The following is a 23378-nucleotide window of genomic DNA, read 5'->3' on the forward strand; positions in this document are numbered from 1 at the left end:
AACTACCCCCGTACCTGTAGTATAGGGTCTTACCACACATCTCCTAATATATACAACAGTGGTGATTACCACACATACTCAGTCCATTCTCTTCTATCCATGAACAGCGTGTCACAAGTTACATCAGCTAGATGGACTAGATGGACAGCAGTTTTTGAAGATCTCAACCTGTATTTTCACAAAGCCAGTCCTGTAAACCCATCATCTTTGCTCCCGCTTCCCGAGGAACAAAAGGGAGGGGAGGGAGAAGGGCATGACTGTGTGAAAATTTATAGAGGAAATGGAAGTGGTACGCTTGGTAGAAGAGGAGCCACTACAGAACCCAGATTTAGTCCTATTCACTGATGGTTCCTCTTTTTTGACAAGGGTATCAAAAAAGCTGGGTGGGCAGTCACAAGCCCATATGAAATATTAGCTGAAGGAAGTTTGCCCCCAGGTCCATCAGCTCAGCAGGCCGAATTAAAGGCACTAACAGAAGCATGACATATGGCAAGAGATAAAACTGCTAACATCTATACTGACTCCAGTTTTGGTTTTGGGGTAGCACATGATTTTGGCCATCTGTGGAGAAAAAGAGGATTTTTCACAACAGCAAGTACACCTATCAGATATGGAAAGGAAGTACGAGATCTTCTAGAAGTTATGGCCTTACCAAAAGAAGTAGCAGTTCTAAAATGTAAAGCCCATACTCAATTGGACACTATGGAAGCAAGAGGTAATGTTCTTGCGGACCAAGCAGCAAGGGAAGCTGCCTCCCTTTGTGCCTCTCAATGGCATCAGGAATCCAGGCACATTTACAAATTTGAAGTAACCACCTTATTACATGATTTACGTGAAATCCAGAATGATTGCACAATGGAAGAAAAATGGACATGGTTAGAATCAGGTATTCAACCGTATGATGATGAAATTTGGAGAGAAGTTCAAACTTGTAAACCAGTCGCACCACAATCACTAATGCCCTTCTTAGCTCAACAAATTCATTCATGGGGACATCTATCACCTCAACAAATGATGGATCGATTCCATAAAAGCTGGTGTGGGAAAGGATTCAAACAACATGCACAATTAGTGTCAAATTGTTGTGTAACCTATCAAAAGAATAACTTGGGACCTATAACATCAATGCCTCAATTAAGAGCTCCTGCTCCCGCAGGCCCATTCCAGGACATACAGGTAGATTACATCACCCTTCCTAAATGCCAACAATACAATGACGTCCTTGTAACAGTGGATAAATTCTCCAGATGGGTGGAAGCTGCTCCAGCTAGAAGAGGGACAGCTGCCCATACAGCCAAAGTGCTATGCAAAGACTTTATTCCCAGATTGGGAGTACCAGCTAGCATAGACTCAGACAATGGATCCCACTTCACAGGTGCTGTTTGTAAGGAAGTCTGTAGACTACTAAACATTGACTGGAATTTACACTGTCCTTACATCCACAATCATCAGGACAAGTGGAACGTGTGAATCGAATTTTGAAATAAAGACTGTCTAAGTACAACCAGGAAGGCATGAACTGGGTCCAAGCTTTGCCAATAGCATTATGCAGTATTAGAGCTACGCCAAACAGAACAACAGACCTGAGCCCATTTGAAATAATCACAGACAGACCAATGTCTCTGCCAGGAACTATTGATTTGCGGAAAGCAGACTGTCATTTAATGAGTGATGCTTTGCTGACTTATTGTCAAAATCTAACAAATGCTGTTAGTTCTGCTTCTCAACAGGTGTTAGCTGTGTGAGGAGATCCTCCAGAAGGTGGGCATGACCTGGTGCCCGGTGAAGAAGTGTACGTCAAAAAGCTGCAAAAGGAACCCTTAGGATCGAAGTGGAAAGGTCCTTTCGTAATCCTTCTCACCACCCAATCCGCTGTAAAGTTAAAAGGAAAGAAAAATTGGATTCACGCATTGCACGTGAAGCGCGCGTACAAATATTAAGATCTGTAAAATGTTTATCACAATTTTAATTTTCAGTTATTTGATTGGCCTTGTAAATGTTGTACCAGAACTGAATAAGAACACATTCCTTGACACATCTAAAGTATATGCTAAAAATTTCAACATTTCCAATTGTTGGGTGTGCATTGCAACCCCTACTAACTCAGGAGAGGATATTCCCTTTCTATTATTCCCTTTAATGCCTCAGAAACAGCAGAATGGTAGATCTACCAAAGTGTCCCTCGCTCTGTAGTGGTCTGTTCTGGAGCATATTCATGTGAAAAAGGAAGGTACAAGATTTATTTACAGAAACTTATTAACTTATGGAAATCTTCAGGCTATCCACTAAACACCTTTTCAGGATGGCATCAACTTAAATATAACCCCAACAAAAATCCTCAATATATTAGCCTCCCAACTAATATTAAACAAAAAGGATCAATATGCCTCATTAGTAATCACTCTAAAGGGATGAAAATGGGCAATAGTGTTTGTACAAACTATTTAGATGTTAACACAGCCTGTAAATGTACTCAAGGTATATTACAAAGAACTAAACGGTCCTCAACAATAACAGGCATACACAACCTCACAAATAATAAAACATTCTCAGATCATTGGTACTTAGAAGATATTTACTTATACTCTGCTTATAATGGGACTTATTTTATTTGTAATAATAGAGCATATTCCTGGCTCCCAAAATACTGGTCAGGATCTTGCTATTTAGGATACTTAGTACCTGCTATCCGTCATTTTCCTCATCTCCCTTATGTTTTAGAACCAGCCACTCAAAGAAATAAACGTTCCATTACCTTAAGAGATGCAATTTATGCTAGAATTATGCCTTTCTATTGGGAAATAAGGATGGGCAATGCATTGAATAAAATAACGACCATCATACAAAACATAGCTGATTAAACCGCCACTGCCCTAGGTAAAATTTCTGATGAAATGCGAGCAATTCAAACCGTGGCATTACAAAATCGAATGACACTTGACTATGTGCTCGCCGAAAAAGGTGGCACCTGCGCCCTGATTGGTGCGGAGTGTTGCACCTTCATTCCAGATAACTCAAAAGAAGTTAAAGACCTGGCATCACATAGCCAAAAAGAAATCAAGAAACTTGATCCACCCCCAGTTATCCCTCTCTGGGATAAATTTTGCGGCAGGTTGGGACACACTGGAATGTCCACAGTAAGAATAATCTTATTCTCCTGTGTAGCTGGATTCATCATTTACATAACGTACCAATGTGTCAAGTGCATCAAATAACCATTTGCTAAATGCAGGGGACCAAATATCAGAATGATTCACACTAACCCAGCTGCACCACCATTAGATGAAATAGAAATGCATTATTATTGTTGAAATGTGACTGATCAATCAATTATTTGACTGTATTATTGACATATTGTTAATTTATATTAATACTGAATCAGTGGAATCAAATTTATTAATTGTTATTTTGTAATATTGATTCTTAAAGAATTATAATAATTTTTGCTGAAATGCCTGTAATGCAATGCTTGCCCACTCTATTGTTTAAAACTGCAATGACAATATGAATGAGTTATTCTTTGCGCTTTTACCTATCCTATCGCATTAATGGTGTCTTTTACCTTATTGTGATAATATCTCACTTATTCTTTCGATTTATCAAAAGGGCCGACTGTAGAAGCCAGCTATTTTCTAATACACCCGATAGGTAAAATAGGTAAAAGTGATAGGTGAAAGATATCTATTTAGCATTAAGCCCCTAGTCTATTAAATACCCATTTTAAAACTCACTCATAACCTCAGGTCATTTCAAAACACATATTCAGCATGACACAGCATAATTAATTTCAAGACAGTATAACATTAAAATACACAATTTAACAGAAACACAAAAACCATGATAAAACAAACACTTTACACTAAGCTAATAAAGGACAGGACAGGCTCCATGGCAACGGCACAGTAACCTAAAGGTGCTATTGTCCTCAGCAAGAATCCAGTTCAAGCAGCTTGCGATAACGGCACAGAATCGCATTCCAGAACACATACAAGAATTCATTTATGAAACATTTCAAGTTAATGTTGCACATTAAAGACAGACAGCAAACCGTCAAATCAAACTTATTTGATTCTAACCCAAACCAATTAGGGTTACATAGGGGTGTAGCTAGATCGCTAAAGACTGATATGATTTAGTATTACCATGCTAGTTCGTACAGCCATATTCCATTCCGGAATCAATCTATACTTTGACTTAACTATTCGCTGTCTCTCTGTCTTTCATATTTCACTTCCTAACTCTGACTTGTGAAGTTATTGCAAGCTGTTTGCCGTAAGCAAGAAAATCATTTCTGTATTATTTGAAAGTTGAATTGTCTACAAAATTGCTTCTCTTTGAGTCCTTTTGCTAGCTGGACTTATTAGAGAATGAGATTTAAATAATTCTCAATTGTAATCAATAGAGACAAATAAAACGATTCTTAATTGCACCTGAGAAGTGTTCACTCAAATTTCTACTGAGTTTTAGTGTTCGCAAGTGCCACTAAATCTGCATGGTAGATCTCTACATGGGTCCCCAGAGCATTACTCTGGATCTCTGGTTTACTAGTCCAGTGACAGGACCACTACGCCACCATCTCCCCCAACACCGAGGTTGGTCTGCATCAGAGAGGGGAGGGTCCATTGCCCTTTCATCCAGATGACCTGTGTTAAGGACCAATGGTACCTATACACCTTGGACCGTCACTGGTCTCCCCTTCTGGCCCCCTCCCCAGCTTGATGGGCAGCCGGGCCTTCAGAGTGTACGGCGGTGGCCCTCTGCACATGGGGGTGCCATCCTCAGACTCCGTTGTTCGCTCTACCTTCTATGGCATCTGCCGCCTCAACTGCCACAATCACAGCAAGAGCAGCCTCCATGGGATCCACAACAGCAAACATTTTTTGTACCTGAAAGGAATTGGAGAAGGAGAGAGACTGACAATCAGTTAGGGCTTCCACCCCACACCCTCAAATCCCCCAGGCCTCCCCCGCCCTAACGATGACTGTCCTGCCTTCTCTCAGAGTGCCATCCAGCAAGCCAGTTGTGCTGGCAAACCTTGCTCTGCACACTCACTCCCAGCCAGATCAGAAAGTCCTAGACCCCAGGCATCTGCCTGCAGCATTAGGGGGGCTGTGCTCAGCTCATCCAGACACATACCCATTGATTGTCAGCAGCCGCCTCTATGGTGCTGACCCCTCCAGAGTTCAGGCACACTGTTCAGGCATCAAAGGTTTATGAACATGCAGTGCACGAATCATGCTCTGAGACATGGTGCCTGTGCCTTCAAGAAGGCACTTGAGAGTTGAGAATATTTTGTTCATTAAACGGCCTACAGTAACAAAAATTTGAAAATCAATTACGTAACATTCCACATATCACACTAACCAGTAAACAAGAAGGAAACCTCACCATCCTACATTGGTACCAATACAAAGTTATATCAACTCATTTTCACAAAAAACAAACAAACACACGGTACCAGCCCTCGTAGGCTCCTCAACAGAAATGGAGGATAAGCCTGAGAATGGGTATCATGTCTAGTACTTTGTCATAGAATGATCTGTCTATCGATGTGTTACTTGTTCCACGTATCAGTGACATTCTCCGTCCAGGAGCTGCAGCTGTGCAGGCCCTCCCACACGGCCCAATCTCAACGGAACCAAACCCTGACATCCACATTTCCCACTGGCGCTCAAAGTGCAGTTGAACTTCCTTGATTTCCAGCGTGTTTAACCTGCAGTGAAGTGCCAGTTACATGCAGCACTCATCACACCAGCAACAAAAGCATCAGCAATCTGCAAAAGCACTTCTTCAACAACATTAGTAGGTGGCCCATTTCGAACAAGGTTGCGCATCAGGTCCCGCAGCATCTTCTTGCTTCAAAGTGACTTGCCTTCTGGACTCATATGTCCCCCTGAGCCCAGTTTTCCAGGACCCATGTATCTTAGAACAAATTGCCCTTCTTTCCGGCTAGAGAAAACGAAGGAAACAACAACAGCAGCCTCCAGGCAACTGCAACCATCAGCAAGAGCAAGCAGCAAACACAACCTGTAGCTGTGAAGTGCTCTCACAATTAACCAGACTAATTCGTCATTTGAAATAGCCTTCAGCTGCGAAGCTAGAGGCTGCTCACAGTCAAAGGGAGTAAAATTAACTTTCATGAAAGAAGCCATAACAGGGCTCTGTCCTGGAGAGTTTGATATGACAGACAGGCTGTAGCTATGGTTGCCCCGGTATGAGTCTCTACAATATTTAAAGGTAGCTTGAAGGCCTCACAGAGTCAAAACCCCTCACCCCACTCCCCAGGGGTGACACCTAACCTGGCTCGTTCCAGCCCCTGGAATAACCCCCACATGAAATGAAAATGAAATGATAATTGCTTATTGTCACAAGTAGGCTTCAAATGAAGTTGCTGTGAAAAGCCCCTAGTCGCCACATTCCGGCGCCTGTTCGGGGAGGCTGTTACGAGAATCGAACCATGCTGCTGGCCTGCCTTGGTCTGCTTTCAACACCCTCCCTCCAAAGACTGGGGCAGCAGCTCCGATGCCTTTGAACTGCATGCTGATAAATGGAAATGGCTACTGACCTCTTCATTTCCCCTCGGTAACCATTTTGCCAGCTTCACTCTTTTGAAAAGTAGTACTAAACGCATGACTTTCCGCTGGGGAGTCAGTTAACTCCTGGGAGGCTGCTGCATTTGGCTTCAATCTCGTTAATGAGACTGAAATGAATGCAAGTTAGACAAAACAAAATTATCGCCATTTTTGGGTGAGATCGTAACTCGCCAGCGGGAGTGTGTCAGGTGAATCGCAAAACGGTTCGCGGCCGGCGTGAATCTTGACTTGTTTTTTTTCCCTCTCCTGCTACTCACCCGATGTGCCTGGACAACGCAATGGCTGAATCTCACCCAAGATTCAATAGTGCTATGCTCTTGCTTTGATCTGATGTATTCTGTTGAAGAATTAACATTAGTTAACATTAGATATGCTTACTGCTCCTGCCTCACTTTTAATTTACCATTGACAAATGTAATTTTAATCCATTCCCAAGTAGCAGAGAGGCAGCATTTGGGCTGAAGATTTCATTTGGCCTGTTGAGGATGAATGCAACCTGGCCAATTAGCTTTGCCATTTTAGCTGACAAAACATTAAATATGTGACTGCTTTCAATCCACCACGGTAATAAAATATTTAAATTACATATTACAGAATGAAAATGAATCGCTCTTGATGCGATTGTGATGCGCCTTTCGAGATTGTATTTCATGAAAAATGCTACTGCCATTTAGAATCGAAACGAGCCATACTGTTCCATTGTGAGCGCACCCACATCACACCCCAATTTACGTGAGACCCCAACAAGATTTTGGTTTGTAAACTGTGAGGAAAGGATACTTTGCTCCAGGAGTGATTCCACTGACAACTAAGGACATTTTATATTAAAACAAACTTTATTATTAAAACAGAATTTATCCCATTAACATCCATGGAAAAACTGCTTTTCAATTAACAGTTAAACAGCTCTTTTTTTAATATAAATTTAGAGTACCCAATTCATTTTTTCCAATGATGGGACAATTTAGCGTGGTCAATCCACCTACCCCGCACATCTTTTTGGGTTGTGGGGGCGAAACCCATGCAAACATTGGGAGAATGTGCAAACTCCACACGGACAGTGACCCAGAGCTGGGATCGAACCTGGGACCTCGGCGCCGTGAGGCAGCAGTGCTGGCCACTGTGCCACCGTGCTGCCCTTTCAGTTAAACAGCGCTCAAGAAATAATTTTAAAAAGGTCTTTCAACTCAATTTCCCATCTACTTGTAAAATTCCATTTGAGCAAAAACCACACAAATCGGTCAAATGCCACTTATTAATACAGTGGCTTACAGATTTATTCACACAGTCCTTAGGAGAGAAGCTTTCAGAAGTCAGTCCAAGAAAAGCACTTCCTTCGCACAGAATCCAGAGCAGAACTCTAAAAATGAAACTAAAAAAAAACCAGACAGATTGCAAGGCTGAAAACAAAACTAATAACAGACCCAGCCAGCCCCTCCCATGAGTGGCATCACAGCCTATTAACCCCTTAATCACAGCTTAATCAGACATTTCATCTGGATACCTTAACCTAAGTTCTTTGAATCACAGTACTGCAACAGACTCATAATACAATATATATATACATTTCCTCAATTTATCACTCTATTTAAACAAGATACATGGATGAAATTGAGAAACAGGGCGCACGAAATCACCAGAACTGGTGAAGTGGTTTTAATAAAGCAAGACATATCCTTTTGTTTGCTTTGCATTATTTTTGACAGAAAATCACTATATTCCAACCAAGGAAGCTTGTACAAGGTTAGCGACACTTTTCCTCCCAGAAAGTCAGAAAGCAATTATGATAACTGTGAATAGATGAGATTGTAATAAATGAAATTCATCACATACAAAAGGTGAACAATAAACATGGTCAAAGAGCGTTATCAACTGAAGCTTATTAACCTTGGCACCATTACCCTTATATTTATTGTTTTAGCAAGTGGGTTAAACCAATAGCCCAGTTATTCCAAAACATTTTGTTGTATTTTCCTACAGACTGCAGCTTGAAATGCTTAGTCGAGTGCAATGGTTTATCACTATCATCAAAATGCCACTACCTATGACAACCACCTCAAGCTAACAATTTTCAAAAGGTTACAGCAAATTATGAATGGCACAGACGGAGAACGCCTCGATTGGCAGTGCAGCAAAATGAAAGGCTCGAAAATGGCATTCAATCAAAACTATCATGAATTAAGCATAAAGCAAACATCATTGATGAGAGACAAGAACCTTTCAATTCTTTAGAATGACTATATAATGAATGTCCAGCCCTTAACAAAAGGAGAAATGAATGCATTTTCTGTTAGGTAAAGGTAATGGTTTTATCCGTGTTTTTTCCTCAGTTTCACCCCCAATTTCCAACTTCTGCCACCTGTATTTGATCGTGCTAATGTCCAAAAATGGGCCAAACAGCTTGCACTTGTCATTAAGGAAAGTAAAATACCCAAGGATGCTGGCAATCTGAATTAAAAACAGAAAATGCAAGAATTACTCCGTAGACCGAGCAATATCTGGGGGAGTAAACAGCGTTAACGGGCAAAATTTTCACAAAAGATGGTGAAGTGTAATTTTTGTCAGCCTAGTCAGTGCGATTAATCTTTAGGCACCCAGAAAAGGAATTTCCCCCACGTGCAAAACACCGTGCAAGAGGCGCAAAGTGTCTGACTCCCCTGCCCTGGGGGTCAGTTGAATACTTCAATCAAAGGGGCACTGTTTTTAAACGGCTCCACAGCATTTGTTCACAGTTAAGCAAGGAGGGTGGCAGCCAAGAAGCCAACTCCACGATTCACCGAGGGGGCCCTCACAAGAATAGTGGATGCCGTGGAAATGGGAAGGGCAACTATCTACCTTCAGACTGGTAGGATACCTTCCAGCAAGGGCACGATTTCTGCCTGGGAGACAGTGACAGCACTAGTCAATGCAAACAGCCTGATCAAGGGGACGGGAGTGCAGTGTCGGAAGAAGATGAATGACCTACTGTGGTAGTATGTATTAGGGGTCATGTGGGACTGGAAGCCCTAATGTCATTGGCTGACAGATCCCGGGTCCTGGTTGGCCGTTGACCTCTAGCTCCGCCCTGAAGGCGGAGTATAAGAAGCCGGAGTCCTCCCCCGCAGGCCATTCTACTATCGAGCTGCGGGGGAACAGACACGCTTAATAAAGCCTCATCGACTTCACTCTATTCGTCTCACGGAGTCTTTGTGCGCTATAATTTATTAAGCGTGCCTAAAAAGGACTATGGAGCTCAGGATCATCCCGGAATGCCTGAGGATCAGCCCCCACGCAGTGAACGCAGCAGCAGCCTTCAAGCACTGGCAGACTTGTTTTGAGGCCTACCTCAGAACGGCCACCGGCCGGGTCACAGAAGACCAAAAACTACAGGTCCTGCACTCGAGGTTAAGCACGAAGATTTTCTCCCTCATCGAAGACGCGGAGGATTTCCAGACGGCGTTCGCAGCACTGAAAAGTCTCTATGTCCGCCCAGTTAACCAAATCTATGCTCGCTACTAGCTCGCGACGAGACGGCAAAGTCCCGGAGAATCGATGGACGAATTCTACGCCGCGCTGCTGATTTTGGGACGAGCCTGCAGCTGCCCTTTGGTGAACGCAAATGAACACATGGACATGTTAATGCGCGATGCTTTTGTGGCAGGTATTAATTCCTCCCAAATCCGCCAAAGACTTCTAGAAAAAGAGTCGCTAGGACTCTCAGAGGCACGGGCCCTAGCAGCCTCCCTAGACGTGGCCGCCTACGGCCCCGACTGCGCGGCAGCCCATTGGGCTCCGTACGTACCCGTCGCGACAAACCCACCCCCCCCCGGACACCCCACAGGCTTGCGCGGTCCAAACGCCAAGTCGCACCGGGGGCGCCCGCTGCTATTTCTGCGGCCAGGCGAAACACCCCCGGCAGCGCTGCCCGGCCCGCGCAGCAATCTGCAAGAGCTGCGGGAAAAAGGGCCATTTCGCGGTTGTGTGCCGGTCCCTCGAGGTCGCCGCTGTCCCGGGAGAACAGGGAGCCCTGCAAGCCGCTTACGCTCCCCAACCCCCCCAGCGCCCCATGTACGACCCGCAGGCGCAGCCGCTCTGGGTCCCGACCACCGCGATCCCGGGAGAACAGGGAGCCCTGCACGCTGCTTACGCTCCCCAACCACCGCGCCCCCCCCCCCCCCGTCCCCACGTATGACCCGCCGGCGCTACCAATTTGGGTCCCGACCACCGCTGTCCCCAGAGATGAGGGAGCCCCGCGTGGTCCTAACGCTCCCCAACCCCCCCCAGCGCCCCATGTGCGTCCCGCAGACGCCGCCATTTTGGGTCCCGGCCACCACGAGGGGAGGAAGGGCGCCGCCATCTTGGACCACCCCAGACCTGTACAACGCGTGGGGGCGGCCATTTTGTCCACCCCCGCCGCCATCTTGTGACCCCCCAGCCATGTGCGATGTATGGGGGCAGCCATTTTGTTCATCCCCGACGCCATCTTGGACGGCAACAACGGACCCCAGTGTCAACGGCTCCACGGGGTTCGAGGAAGACGCTCCACTACTACAACCACGTCTCTCTTCAATTACGCTCGATCAAGCTCGGCCCCGGACACTCCAGATGACGACGACAACGGTGCTAATAAACGGGCACGAGACACCATGCCTAGTCGACTCCGGGAGCACGGACAGCTTTATCCACCCCGACACGGTAAGACGCTGTTCCTTGACCACCTATCCCAGCGCACAAAAGATTTCCCTAGCTGCAGGATCCCACTCCGTACAGATCCAAGGTTTCTGCATAGTTACCCTAACGGTGCAGGGGAGGGAGTTCAAAAACTACAAACTACACGTCCTTCCCCAACTCTGCGCCCCCACATTACTGGGATTAGATTTCCAGTGCAATCTACAGAGCCTTACGTTCAAATTCGGCGGCCCAATACCCCCACTCACTATCTGCGGCCTCGCAACCCTCAAGGTGCAACCCCCGTCCTTGTTTGCGAACCTCACCCCGGATTGCAAACCCGTCGCCACTAGGAGCAGACGGTACAGCGCCCAGGACCGGACCTTCATTCGCTCCGAAGTCCAGCGGCTACTAAAGGAAGGCATAATCCAGGCCAGCAATAGTCCCTGGAGAGCACAGGTGGTAGTAGTGAAGACAGGGGAGAAACAAAGGATGGTCATAGACTATAGCCAGACCATCAACAGGTACACACAACTAGGCGCGTACCCTCTCCCCCGCATATCCGACATGGTCAATCGGATTGCCCAATATAAAGTCTTCTCCACCGTGGACCTCAAGTCCGCCTACCATCAGCTCCCCATCCGCCCAAGTGACCGCAAGTACACAGCCTTTGAGGCAGACGGGCGATTATACCATTTCCTAAGGGTCCCATTTGGCGTCACAAACGGGGTCTCGGTCTTCCAACGGGAGATGGACCGAATGGTTGATCAACATGGGTTGCGGGCCACGTTCCCGTATCTCGACAATGTAACCATCTGCGGCCACGATCAGCAGGACCACGACGCCAACCTCCAAAAATTCCTCCAGACCGCCAAAGCCTTGAACCTCACGTACAACGAGGACAAGTGCGTTTTTAGCACCAACCGGCTAGCCATTCTGGGCTACGTAGTGCGCAATGGGATAATAGGCTCCGACCCCGAAAGTATGCGCGCCCTCATGGAATTTCCCCTCCCACACTGCTCAAAAGCCCTGAAACGCTGCCTGGGGTTTTTTTCATACTACGCCCAGTGGGTCCCCCAGTACGCAGACAAGGCCCGCCCCCTAATACAGACCATGGCCTTCCCTCTGTCGACAGAGGCTTGCCAGGTCTTCAGCCGCATCAAAGCGGATATCGCAAAGGCCACGATGCGCGCCATCGACGAGTCCCTCCCCTTCCAGGTCGAGAGCGACGCCTCCGATGTAGCTCTAGCGGCCACCCTTTCCCAAGCGGGCAGACCCGTGGCCTTTTTCTCCCGAACCCTCCACGCTTCAGAAATCCGCCACTCCTCAGTGGAAAAGGAAGCCCAAGCCATAGTGGAAGCTGTGCGACATTGGAGGCATTACCTGGCCGGCAGGAGATTCACTCTCCTCAACGACCAACGGTCGGTAGCCTTCATGTTCGATAATGCACTGCGGGGCAAAATCAAAAATGACAAGATCTTAAGGTGGAGGATCGAGCTCTCCACCTTCAACTACGAGATCTTGTATCGTCCCGGAAAGCTGAACGAGCCGTCCGATGCCCTATCCCGCGGCACATGTGCCAACGCACAAATTAACCGCCTCCAAACCCTCCACGAGGACCTCTGCCACCCGGGGGTCATTCGGTTTTTGCACTTTATCAAGTCCCGCAACCTCACATACTCTTTAGAGGAGGTCCGTACAGTCACAAGGGACTGCCACATCTGCGCGGAATGCAAACCGCATTTTTTCAGGCCGGATGGTGCGCACCTGATTAAGGCTTCCCGCCCCTTTGAACGCCTTAGTCTGAATTTCAAAGGGCCCCTCCCCTCCACCGACCGCAACACATACTTCCTTAATGTGGTGGACGAATACTCCCGCTTCCCATTCGCCATTCCCTGCTCTGACATGACCGCGGCCACAGTCATTAAAGCCCTGAACACCATCTTCACACTGTTCGGTTGCCCCGCATACGTCCACAGCGACAGGGGGTCCTCTTTCATGAGTGACGAGCTGCGCCAGTTCCTGCTCAGCAAGGGCATAGCCTCAAGCAGGACGACCAGCTACAACCCCCGGGAAAACGGGCAAGTAGAGAGGGAGAACGGCACGGTCTGGAAGACCGTCCTACTGGCCCTACGGTCCAGGGACCTCCCAGTTTCACGGTGGCAGGAGGTCCTCCCGGACGCTTTCCACTCCATCCAGTCGCTATTATGTACGAGCACTAATCAAACGCCTCATGAGCGTCTCCTTGTCTTCCCTAGGAGGTCCTCCTCTGGAACGTCGCTGCCGACCTGGCTGGCGGCCCCAGGACCCATCTTGCTCCGAAAGCATGTGCGGGCACACAAGGCGGACCCGTTGGTCGAAAGGGTTCACTTCCTCCACGCGAACCCGCAGTACGCTTACGTGGAGTACCCCGACGGCCGACAGGACACGGTCTCCCTGCGGGATCTGGCGCCCGCCGGCAACACACACACCCCCCCGACACCATTCACCCAACCCCCCCCTTCCTGCCACCGCCGCACCCCGCGACCGCCCCCTTCCCAGGAGGATCGGTTCCTCTCCCCTCAGGCCCGACCAAGAATAAAGCCCAAGCTGAAACCGTAAGGCTCCCGGAGACGACAACACCGGTACAAGCACCACCACCACCGGGGCCGAGGCGATCGACACGGACGACCAGACCGCCCGACCGACTCGTGGCGTCGATCTAAATCAATATATGGACTTTTCACAAGAACATTTTGCTTTTCTCCCGATACCTTCTGTAAATAGTTGAAACAGGACAAAATTGTACATACTGTATTGCCATATGAATGTTTTTCTCCCAGGACCAGCCCTGTAAACCCTTACCACCATGCGAAGCATCACCCCGCCGGGTTCATTTTTGACAAGGGGTGAATGTGGTAGTATGTATTAGGGGTCATGTGGGACTGGAAGCCCTAATGTCATTGGCTGACAGATCCCGGGTCCTGGTTGGCCGTTGACCTCTAGCTCCGCCCTGAAGGCGGAGTATAAGAAGCCGGAGTCCTCCCCCGCAGGCCATTCTACTATCGCGCTGCGGGGGAACAGACACGCTTAATAAAGCCTCATCGACTTCACTCCATTCGTCTCACGGAGTCTTTGTGCGCTACACCTACTATGATCAGTAAGGATAAGTGCTCCCTGCCCCCTGTCTCTTCTTGGCAGTTCCATCAACCCCGGAATGTTACCTGGAACCCACAAGCTGCCACGTCGCAGGTTCCCAGCACCCAACCTCCCAGCATCAATCTCCGTCTCCTCTCTGGCCTCTTCCTCCTCATCCGAGGAGGCGTTCCGCTCCTCCAGGTCTTCATCAGTAAAGTGGTTGCTCTGCTACTGTTATGCAGTCCACAGCAGACCACCACGGTGCGGGACACCCTCTGGGGACTGTAATGCAGGGACCACTGGATCTGTCAAGTGGATCGAAGCACATCTTAAGGAGCGCGATGCACAGCTCAATCACAGGCAGGTTAGCACTGTAAGCCTCGTTGTAGTGGACTCTACTTTGGTCTCAGGCCTCCGCACTGGCCCATCAGCCAAGATTTCAGAGGGTATCCTTTATCCCCAACAAGATATCGCTGCAGCCTTGGCAGACCCTCGAATAGTCCAGGGATTTGCAATTGCCGAAGAATGTAGCTGTCATGCACAGTCCCTGGAAACCATGCGCACACATGTATGAGCCTCATTTTGTGGTCACACACCAGTTGGACATTAAGGGAGTGAAATCACTTCCTGTTTCTGAACGGGACTCCCTGATGCTACGGGATGCATAGAACTCATGAGTGAGGTCAATTGAGCCCAGCACCACTGGCACACCAGCTATGGTGACGAAGCCCACAGCTTTCATGGCTTGCTGGTCCTGGTCAAAGTCGAAATGGATGAAGTCCAATACCTTCACATAGAGTGCATCCGTAACTTCACAGATACATTCATGGGTTGGTGACTGCGAAATGCCACACAGGTCACCCATTACCTGGCAGGGGTGAAACAATGATCATGAAGCTGGTTTGTCCAGGATGAGGCTAGCCCATTGCAATTTGGCTGTGCTGATGCTTGCGATGTCCCCAAATGTGGGATGTTCGACTGCAATATATGTAGAACTCTGAAATGAACTCGTCGCATAGAAGTTGAGGGATGCCGTGACCTTCATGGCCAGAGGCTCCAGGATGTTGATTGTGGGGAATTCAGCGATGGTAATGACATTGAATGTCAAGGGACGGTGGTTAGATCCTCTCTTGTAGGAGATGGTCATTGCCTGGCACTTGTATGGCACGAATGTAACTTGCCACTTGTCAGCTCAAGCCTGGTTATTGGCCAGGTCTTGCCGTATTTGGACATGGATTGCTTCATTGTCTGAGGAGTCACAAATGGTGCTGAACATTGTGCAATCATCCGCAAACATCCCCACTTCTAACTTATGATGGAAGGGAGGTCATTGATGAAGCAGCTGGAGATGGTTGGGCCTAGGACACCACCCTGAGCAACTCCTGTCGTGATGTCCTGGAGTTGAGATGATTGGCATTCAACCAGCACAACCATCTTCCTTTGTGCCTGGTATGACTCCAACCAGCAGAGAGTATTCCCCGTTATTCCCATTGACTCTAGTTTTGCTCGGGCTCCGTGATGCCATACTCGATCAAATGCAGCCTTGATGTCAAGGGCAATCACTCTCACCTCACCTCATGGCATTCAGCTCATTTGTCCATGTTTTAACCAAGACTGTAATAAGATTGGGAACTGAGTGACCCTGGCGGAACCCAAACTGAGTCTCCGTGAGCAGATTATTACTGAGTAAATGCTGCTTGATAGCACTGTTGTTGATTCCTTCCATCACTTTTCTGATGATAGAGAGTAGACTGATAGAGCAGTAATTGGCTCGTTTGGATTTGTCCTGTTTCTTGAGTACAGGACTGTTATGGGCCAGGGCTTAAAGTACACCAAAGTATATCATGGAGTTCACCTGACCCACAACTTTTAATAGATTTTGGTTATGGGCAGCACTAGGGCCCATTTTACAGGCAACAGAGATCTAAAGTATTTTAAAAACAAAACAATGTTTATTCTATGAATCCAGTTAACATTTAATAAACCCACAGTAAACATATTACCAACTACCAACACTGATAAACCCCAAAAAGATACAGTACTTTATAGATAACCCTTAGTACCTTTCCTAACAACATCCATAAGCCAAAACACTTTTTAACAAAGACAGTAGGTTTGAATTCTCTACAGAGAACAGTTACCACTTTTAAATTATCAAGTGATCTAAACACCTTGTTTAACATACAGAGAGAGGCCGGTATACATCTGCTTTGTTTGAATGCAGCTCTCCAACTGAAAGCAAAACTAAAACACAGAGCCAAAAAAAGCTTCCAGCTCAAAACGAATGTAAAAAGCAGAATCACATTCCAGATCCTCCCACACAGTGACATCACTGCAGCCATTTGATAAAACACACTTTTCTTAAAGGGACTCTCACATGACAAGGACACACCTGAGCAATTTTCCACATTGCCGGGTAGATGCCAGTATTGCAGCTGTAACTGGAACAGCTTGACTAGGGGTGCGGCAGGTTTTGGAGCACAAGTCGTCAGTACTATTGCCGGGATATTGTCGGGGCCCGTAGCCTTTGCAGTATCCAGTGCCTTCAGCCATTTCTTGATATCACGTGGAGTGAATCGTATTGGCTAAAAATGACATCTGGGATGCTGGGAACCTCAGGAGGAGACAGAGATGTATCATCCACTCGGCACTTCTGGCTGAAGATTGTTGCAAATGCCTCAGCCTTGTCTTTTGCACATATGTGCTGGGCTGCTCCATCATTGAGGATGGGGATATTAACATCAACAGTCAGGCCTCTCATTGCAGCCATTCTTCTCCAGTAATTAGGAGATGGGAATGCAATAGGCTGAGTGTGTAGATGAGGAATTGAAGAAACGAATGTGATATAAAGTAGTTAGCTCAATTATTAGTTACAGTAATGTAGATGTGAGCCAGTCTGATAGTAGTGAGTTCACAAAGGACAAAGGGATTCAGAAAGCATGGCAAGGAAGGGGGGAGGGGTGCCAGGTGGAGGATGGGGAAAAGGATGCTGGGTAACAAGAGGCCCAGGGTTAAGGAATGTAAAGTGAGTCAATCAGGATATATGGCCAGGTCAGGAGGTGTATAGGATGACCTATGGGAATCTTGTATGTGAAACTTGATGCCATTTGAATGAGGTTTGTCAAGATTTCTTTGTCTCCGATAGCACTCGGTTCTGGAGCTCCAGGAGACCGCTTGTATGTTCTGAATCTCTGTGGAGCGAGTCAGCCTTGCAAGTTGGTTAAAAATAAATAATACTATACCTACAAATCCATCTCGAGTTTTATTGAGGCCAGACTGACGGGTAAAGAATTCAATATTGTCATTTGGTGCCGAAACCCGGGATTTCTCCAGACGGTCACCGGCCAGCTGCGAAATCAGAATAAGACTGATGTTGGACAAGGAAAGTGGAAATGGGCCCACAATGTGTGTAGCTGGAAAATGACCACATTGATTTTCCCCTCTTCTCATGGTCTGATTGGTTAGGTCACTCGCGGTTGGTACAGAAAGATCGTCTCAACAAAATCAAAGGTCAGTCCGGGGATTAGAAAATTAAAAATTCAGTCGATGTAGGTGCGACTGAGGGTTAAAAAAAAAAACTGATGGTATATCATAAGATTGATAGTTCAGTTTTGAGTTGATTGTGGAATTGATGGGACGTCGGAAAGACGGTTCAGTTCCACGTGTGTTTTGGAATTGATGGGACGTCGGAAAGACAGTTCAGTTCCACGTGTGTTTTGGAATTGATGGGACGTTGGAAAGACGATTCAGTTCCATGTGTGTTTTGGAATTGATGGGACGTCGGAAAGACGGTTCAGTTCCACGTGTGTTTTGGAATTGATGGGACGTCGGAAAGACGGTTCAGTTCCACGTGTGTTTTGGAATTGATGGGACGTCGGAAAGACGGTTCAGTTCCACGTGTGTTTTGGAATTGATGGGACGTCAGAAAGATGGTTCAGTTCCACGTGTGTTTTGGAATTGATGGGACGTCGGAAAGACGGTTCAGTTCCACGTGTGTTTTGGAATTGATGGGACCTCGGAAAGACGGTTCAGTTCCACGTGTGTTTTGGAATTGACGGGACGTCGGAAAGACGGTTCAGTTCCACGTGTGTTTTGGAAATTATAGTTGATTAAGCTAAAATTGTATCCTTGGACTGTAGTGGCGAACAACACAGTCTTGAGGACTAGTTCGAGATTATGGGGAATTGCTTGGATAACACGAGTGATCCAAGCAGTTCATTGCAAATAGTATGTGATATTTATCCAGATAAAGCGACAGATTTTAGAAAAATGTCAGCAACTTTAAGCAAGAAATTGGGTGATGAATGGCCACTAGGGGGCACTAAAGATCTGAACGTCATTAAGAAAATTCAGGGTGAAATCTGGAAAAAGAGCCAAAGTGTGAAAGCCAAAGAGTTAATTGGATTATGGAGACAATATTGTCAAGAGGAGAGGGATAAGATCATGTTATCAAGTTTGCAAGAAAATGCCCTTAAAATGGGGATTCCAATTAGTGAAGGGGGGAACAACAAAACTCTGGAGATCTTGAAAAAGGAGTGTGCATTCAAAAAACGCGAAAGTAAAGAGAGGGAGACACCTAGCAGGGCAGACTCGAGTTAAAAAATGGGCTACGTAGTTCAATGGCTGGCCTTGCATTGACAGAGGTAGATGATGACCTAGAGAATTGGACCATGTCGGGTAGAGTCCCGACTGCACCAGTAGCATTGTCTGCACTAATTCCAGAACCACCAGGGTACCATAATTTATATCCAGTCACTGCATGCCAGCCTCTCCAGTCCCTTCGGTTGATAGTTTGGGTCCTATTTCTGCACCTTCACCGTCTGTTAGAGAAGGGGAGCTCTGTTCCACAAGCCCAGTTAGCTCTAGGACCCGATCTCAGACAATGAGAGAGGGGCCTGATCCTATCCAGAAACAATTACGCATACCACCTAGATCCCGTAAGACCGATATGGTAGGACAGAAAAGTATGAGAACAAAGAAAGAGGAAGGGAATAGTTCTGAGGAGACGGAGCTCCCCCTATCGGAAGGGAAGGACGTTGAAGTCTTTGAAGAGCCAGAGGAATCCGCTAGAGCACCCCCTAGTGAGACTCTGAGACAGTTGCCGATTAGGAAAATACCCAACCCTGATGCTGCAACAGCAACAGCCCAGCCCACAATAGATGTTTATTTCCCATGGAGACCCAGTGAGATGATGGATATGCTGGCTGTAATCCCAGACAGGAAGAAATCTCCTGCTGCTTTCGTGGGCTATCTGAGAACTACCATCTCAGTTTATCAAGCTGATTATAGGGACCTCTGGGCCCTAGTCCAGCAGGTTTTAACCCCAGCAGAGTACCGCAGTCACCTCAATCACTTGAATTATGCTAGCCACGTCGCACTTCAGCAAGCCCATGCCTTGGACGATGATAGACGGGCACAAATCCTGAATGCGTTGAATGCCACATTTCAAAAGCCCATAAACATCTCTGCTATCTTAGACCTCAAACCTAAAAAGTCTGAGGAGCCAGAGGCATTTCTGGAACGTTTTAATGAAATCTACCGTGGGCAGTCAGTCGACTTGCTGTACCAAAATGGTCAGACTTCCCCTCAATATTGTGCTATGTTAATGCATTGCCTACCACCTTCCGTGGCCACTGCCGTGAAATGGAATAACACGAATTGGACAGAGTACGACCCTTCCCAGATGGCCCGGGCAGTCAGATTTTATTGGAAGGAGGGTGTAGGCCAGGAAGGAGGCTCAGTTTCAAAGATTAAGACTGAGTATGTAATGAAAAAGGATGATCTGAGACCCCAACCAGCGGCAGATACAGTGGCGTACCAGCTGGAACCCCAACATTGTGACCTTGGGTGGGTGGATCAACACGGGGGAGGATATCAAACCCACCCAAATGGACCCTCAGCCCCTCTTTATGGCCCACCGTATGCACCAACAGCTTTACAACTGCCGCCCCCTATGAGGGGCCATTGGTCTACTTGGAAAAGAGGACGGGGCAGATATAGAGGGAACAATACATGTTTTAATTGTGGCCGTACAGATCACTGGCATCAGGAATGCCCCTTTAAAAGACGGGCAGCAGAATGAGACTACCCGACCCAAAGGAGGGGGTACCCACCAAGGGGAGGACAGACGAGGTACACCGACTTCTCCCAGGCAAACCCTTTCCCAACACAAGATTGACTAGCTAATTTAGTCATAAGGACTCTCCAATCGGACAGGGAACCTATTATCTCTCTGCAGATAGGAGATCAACATTACCCATTTGTAATTGACACTGGAGCAGCCATGTCTTCGGTGCAATCAGAACTGCGACTACCACTATCCGACCACACCCAGCATTTGTCGGGGTTCCAAGGACAGGTGTGTGAGTATCCTATTTCTGAACCTGTGACAGTCACTTATGAGAATAAGTCTACAGATCATCAGTTTGTGGTGACTACTGGGTTGGACTGTAACTTGTTGGCCCGCGATTTACTGTGTATCTTCCAGCTACAGCTAGAGTGCGGAGACGAAGGGGTAACGGTTCAATAATGGAGGATGAGACAACAGTGCTATATTTCTATCACACCCCAGTGGTGGACGTTAGACATTGAACATTCACTGCACCACGTTACCCTGGCCTATGACAGAACCGGACAGAACAGGGAGTTGGAGGACAAATACCGGCCGTTAATTGGGACCGAATGGCCAGTCAAGATTACAGCCACAGTCACGTGAAAAGAAAGTACAGCCAATTTTGTTACAATACCACCGTATTTATGGCCACAGTCAGCTTCTGTAGGCCCTCATATTACACGTCAGGTCCACGACCAGTACCATGCCAAGGATCTGGGGCCTATGGTAAGGAGGGCAGTGGATCATTCAGACCCAACAGAGTACGCACTTCAGATCGCCGGGTAAATATTTATACTGACTCACGGTAGTTCATGACTTCGGGCAGCTCTGGAAGAATAGGGGATTCCATACCTCGGCCGGCATGGAAATATCCCACCAGGGTTTAGTTAATGACCTACTGCCGGCCCTCCTTACGCCCGCGCAGATCTCCGTCATTAAATGCGCTGCCCATACAAACGGTAAGACCCCAGTTGACGTTGGTAATGAACGAGCAGATTGTGCAGCGCGGATAGCCGCGCAAATTCAGCAAGTAATGGTGCCTAAAATATTGAGTCAGACTAAATGTTCTGCAATAAATAGGTCTGCCTCTGACAAGCCAATGCCAACCATCCAAGACGTCATAAGGTTACAGGAGGACACTCCTGAGAGTGATAAACAAATGTGGAAACGGTTAGGTTGTACATATGATTCTGTTTCTTCTTTATGGACCACGCCAGCACATCAGACTTGTATGTCTGATGTACTGGCTTTATGGGTCATCGAATGTGTACACTTTGCAACTCATTGTGGGGCTCGAGGGACTAGTGATTTGTTGCTGGATTTGTTGCTTGGTGGCATCTTAAAATGCAGGGGTTGGCCCAGAGTATCAGTAATCGGGGTTTGATTTGACAGCAATATAACACCGGAAAAGGTATCCCTTGTGGTTGAGTTGGACAGGTGTCAATGTTATAAATATGTTTTGGTCATTGTGGCTGTGTTTAGCAGATGGGTTGAGGCGTATCCGACTACCGATAATAAAACTGCTACTGTGGTTAAAGTTCTGATGTGGGAAATCATTCCCCGGTACGGCGTACCAGCTCAGTTAAGTTCTGATAATGGGCCTCATTTTATTGGACAGATTAACAAGGAGTTCTGCTCCCAGTTGGGCATACGCCAGCAGTTGCACTGTGCGTACAGACCGCAGGCGACCGGGTTGGTTGAGTGACACAATCAGACCCTCAAAACTAAATTGGCTAAATTAAGAGCAGACACGGGACTGACATGGCTTAGGTTGCTCCCCGTTGCCCTCTTCCAGCTGCGGGTTAGACCTGCGGGACCGGCCCGGCTCTCTCCTGCCGAGATCCTTTATGGCAGGCCCCTTAGAACTCGCTGGAACCTGCATGTTCCCAGACTGGTTCAGTTTCACCATATGACTGAAGAAATGACTACCGATGTTCTAGCCCTCACTAAGGTCCTCAAGGAGCTTCATGGCCAGGTCCGCGCGGCTCACCTGTCACTGTCCCCATTACATAGCTCGCTTTCAGCGCAGCCTGGTAGCTATGTCATGGTCAAAAATTGGACTCGGAAAGGGTCGGAGTCACGATGGGAGGGGCCCTTCCAAGTTCTCCTTACCACACCCACTGCAGTTAAAGTGGAGGGGCGGAGTGCTTGGGTCCACCTCCACCACTGTATAAAGGTCGGTCACTAACCTGCCTCCCTTCCCCAGCGCTGTTTTACAGGTGTGGAGCATTATGGGGTGGCTAAGCACCGCCTGTGTAATCTTCGGCCTTGCCTCGCTTGGAGTGACATCGGCGACGGAAATGGAAAAGGGAAATATCATCTACATCTGTAACCCCAACCAAACTACAAGGACATTTCACTTATGCAGAGGTGACGTTGTTCGCTGCCCCCATATACGAGGACATGGTATCGACTCATGGAAGTTCATCAGGTTAACGGACAATGCAAGACTCATGAAGCAATTGCACCGGTCCCGGCGATGGGAAGGGAACATTACATGGACATTACCTTGTTTTTGGAGTACATGTAAATTTGATTTTGGATGTGTTAAGATTGGTGCCATAAAGGTAAAGTCAGACCGTGCGGAGAGGGTAGGAAGAGGTTGTGAGAGAGAGAGGGGGACTAGAGAGAGGACGGAGCGTGTGAGAAGGGGAACTAGAACGTAGGTTATCAGGAGATCTACTTAATTCATTTAGGACCCAGAATGAGGGAAACCTGGGCAGGATGAATCTCTTCTACCAGATCTACCACCGCTTGTGTGGCCAGGGACGGGTTATCTGCTACACAAACCCCGCAGCGGTGTCTAGGTTATTTTCTGTTTCACCGCTTTGGGGCACTCCCCAAACGGTGGTTCATTGTCAGCGTTCCGAGCCACCGCCCGAGCAAGTCACTCTTCCTTACGATCCGGG

At 47.3% G+C, this 23378-nt stretch overlaps 1 pseudogene; it reads left to right on the top strand.

Moving 5' to 3' along the window:
- Nucleotides 1-15217: 15217 nt before the first annotated feature.
- Nucleotides 15218-15370, top strand: LOC140428960 (U1 spliceosomal RNA; annotated as a pseudogene).
- Nucleotides 15371-23378: the final 8008 nt, after the last annotated feature.

Source organism: Scyliorhinus torazame, chromosome 8 (genome assembly GCF_047496885.1).
Source record: "Scyliorhinus torazame isolate Kashiwa2021f chromosome 8, sScyTor2.1, whole genome shotgun sequence".
Classification (NCBI taxonomy): Eukaryota; Metazoa; Chordata; class Chondrichthyes; order Carcharhiniformes; family Scyliorhinidae; genus Scyliorhinus; species Scyliorhinus torazame.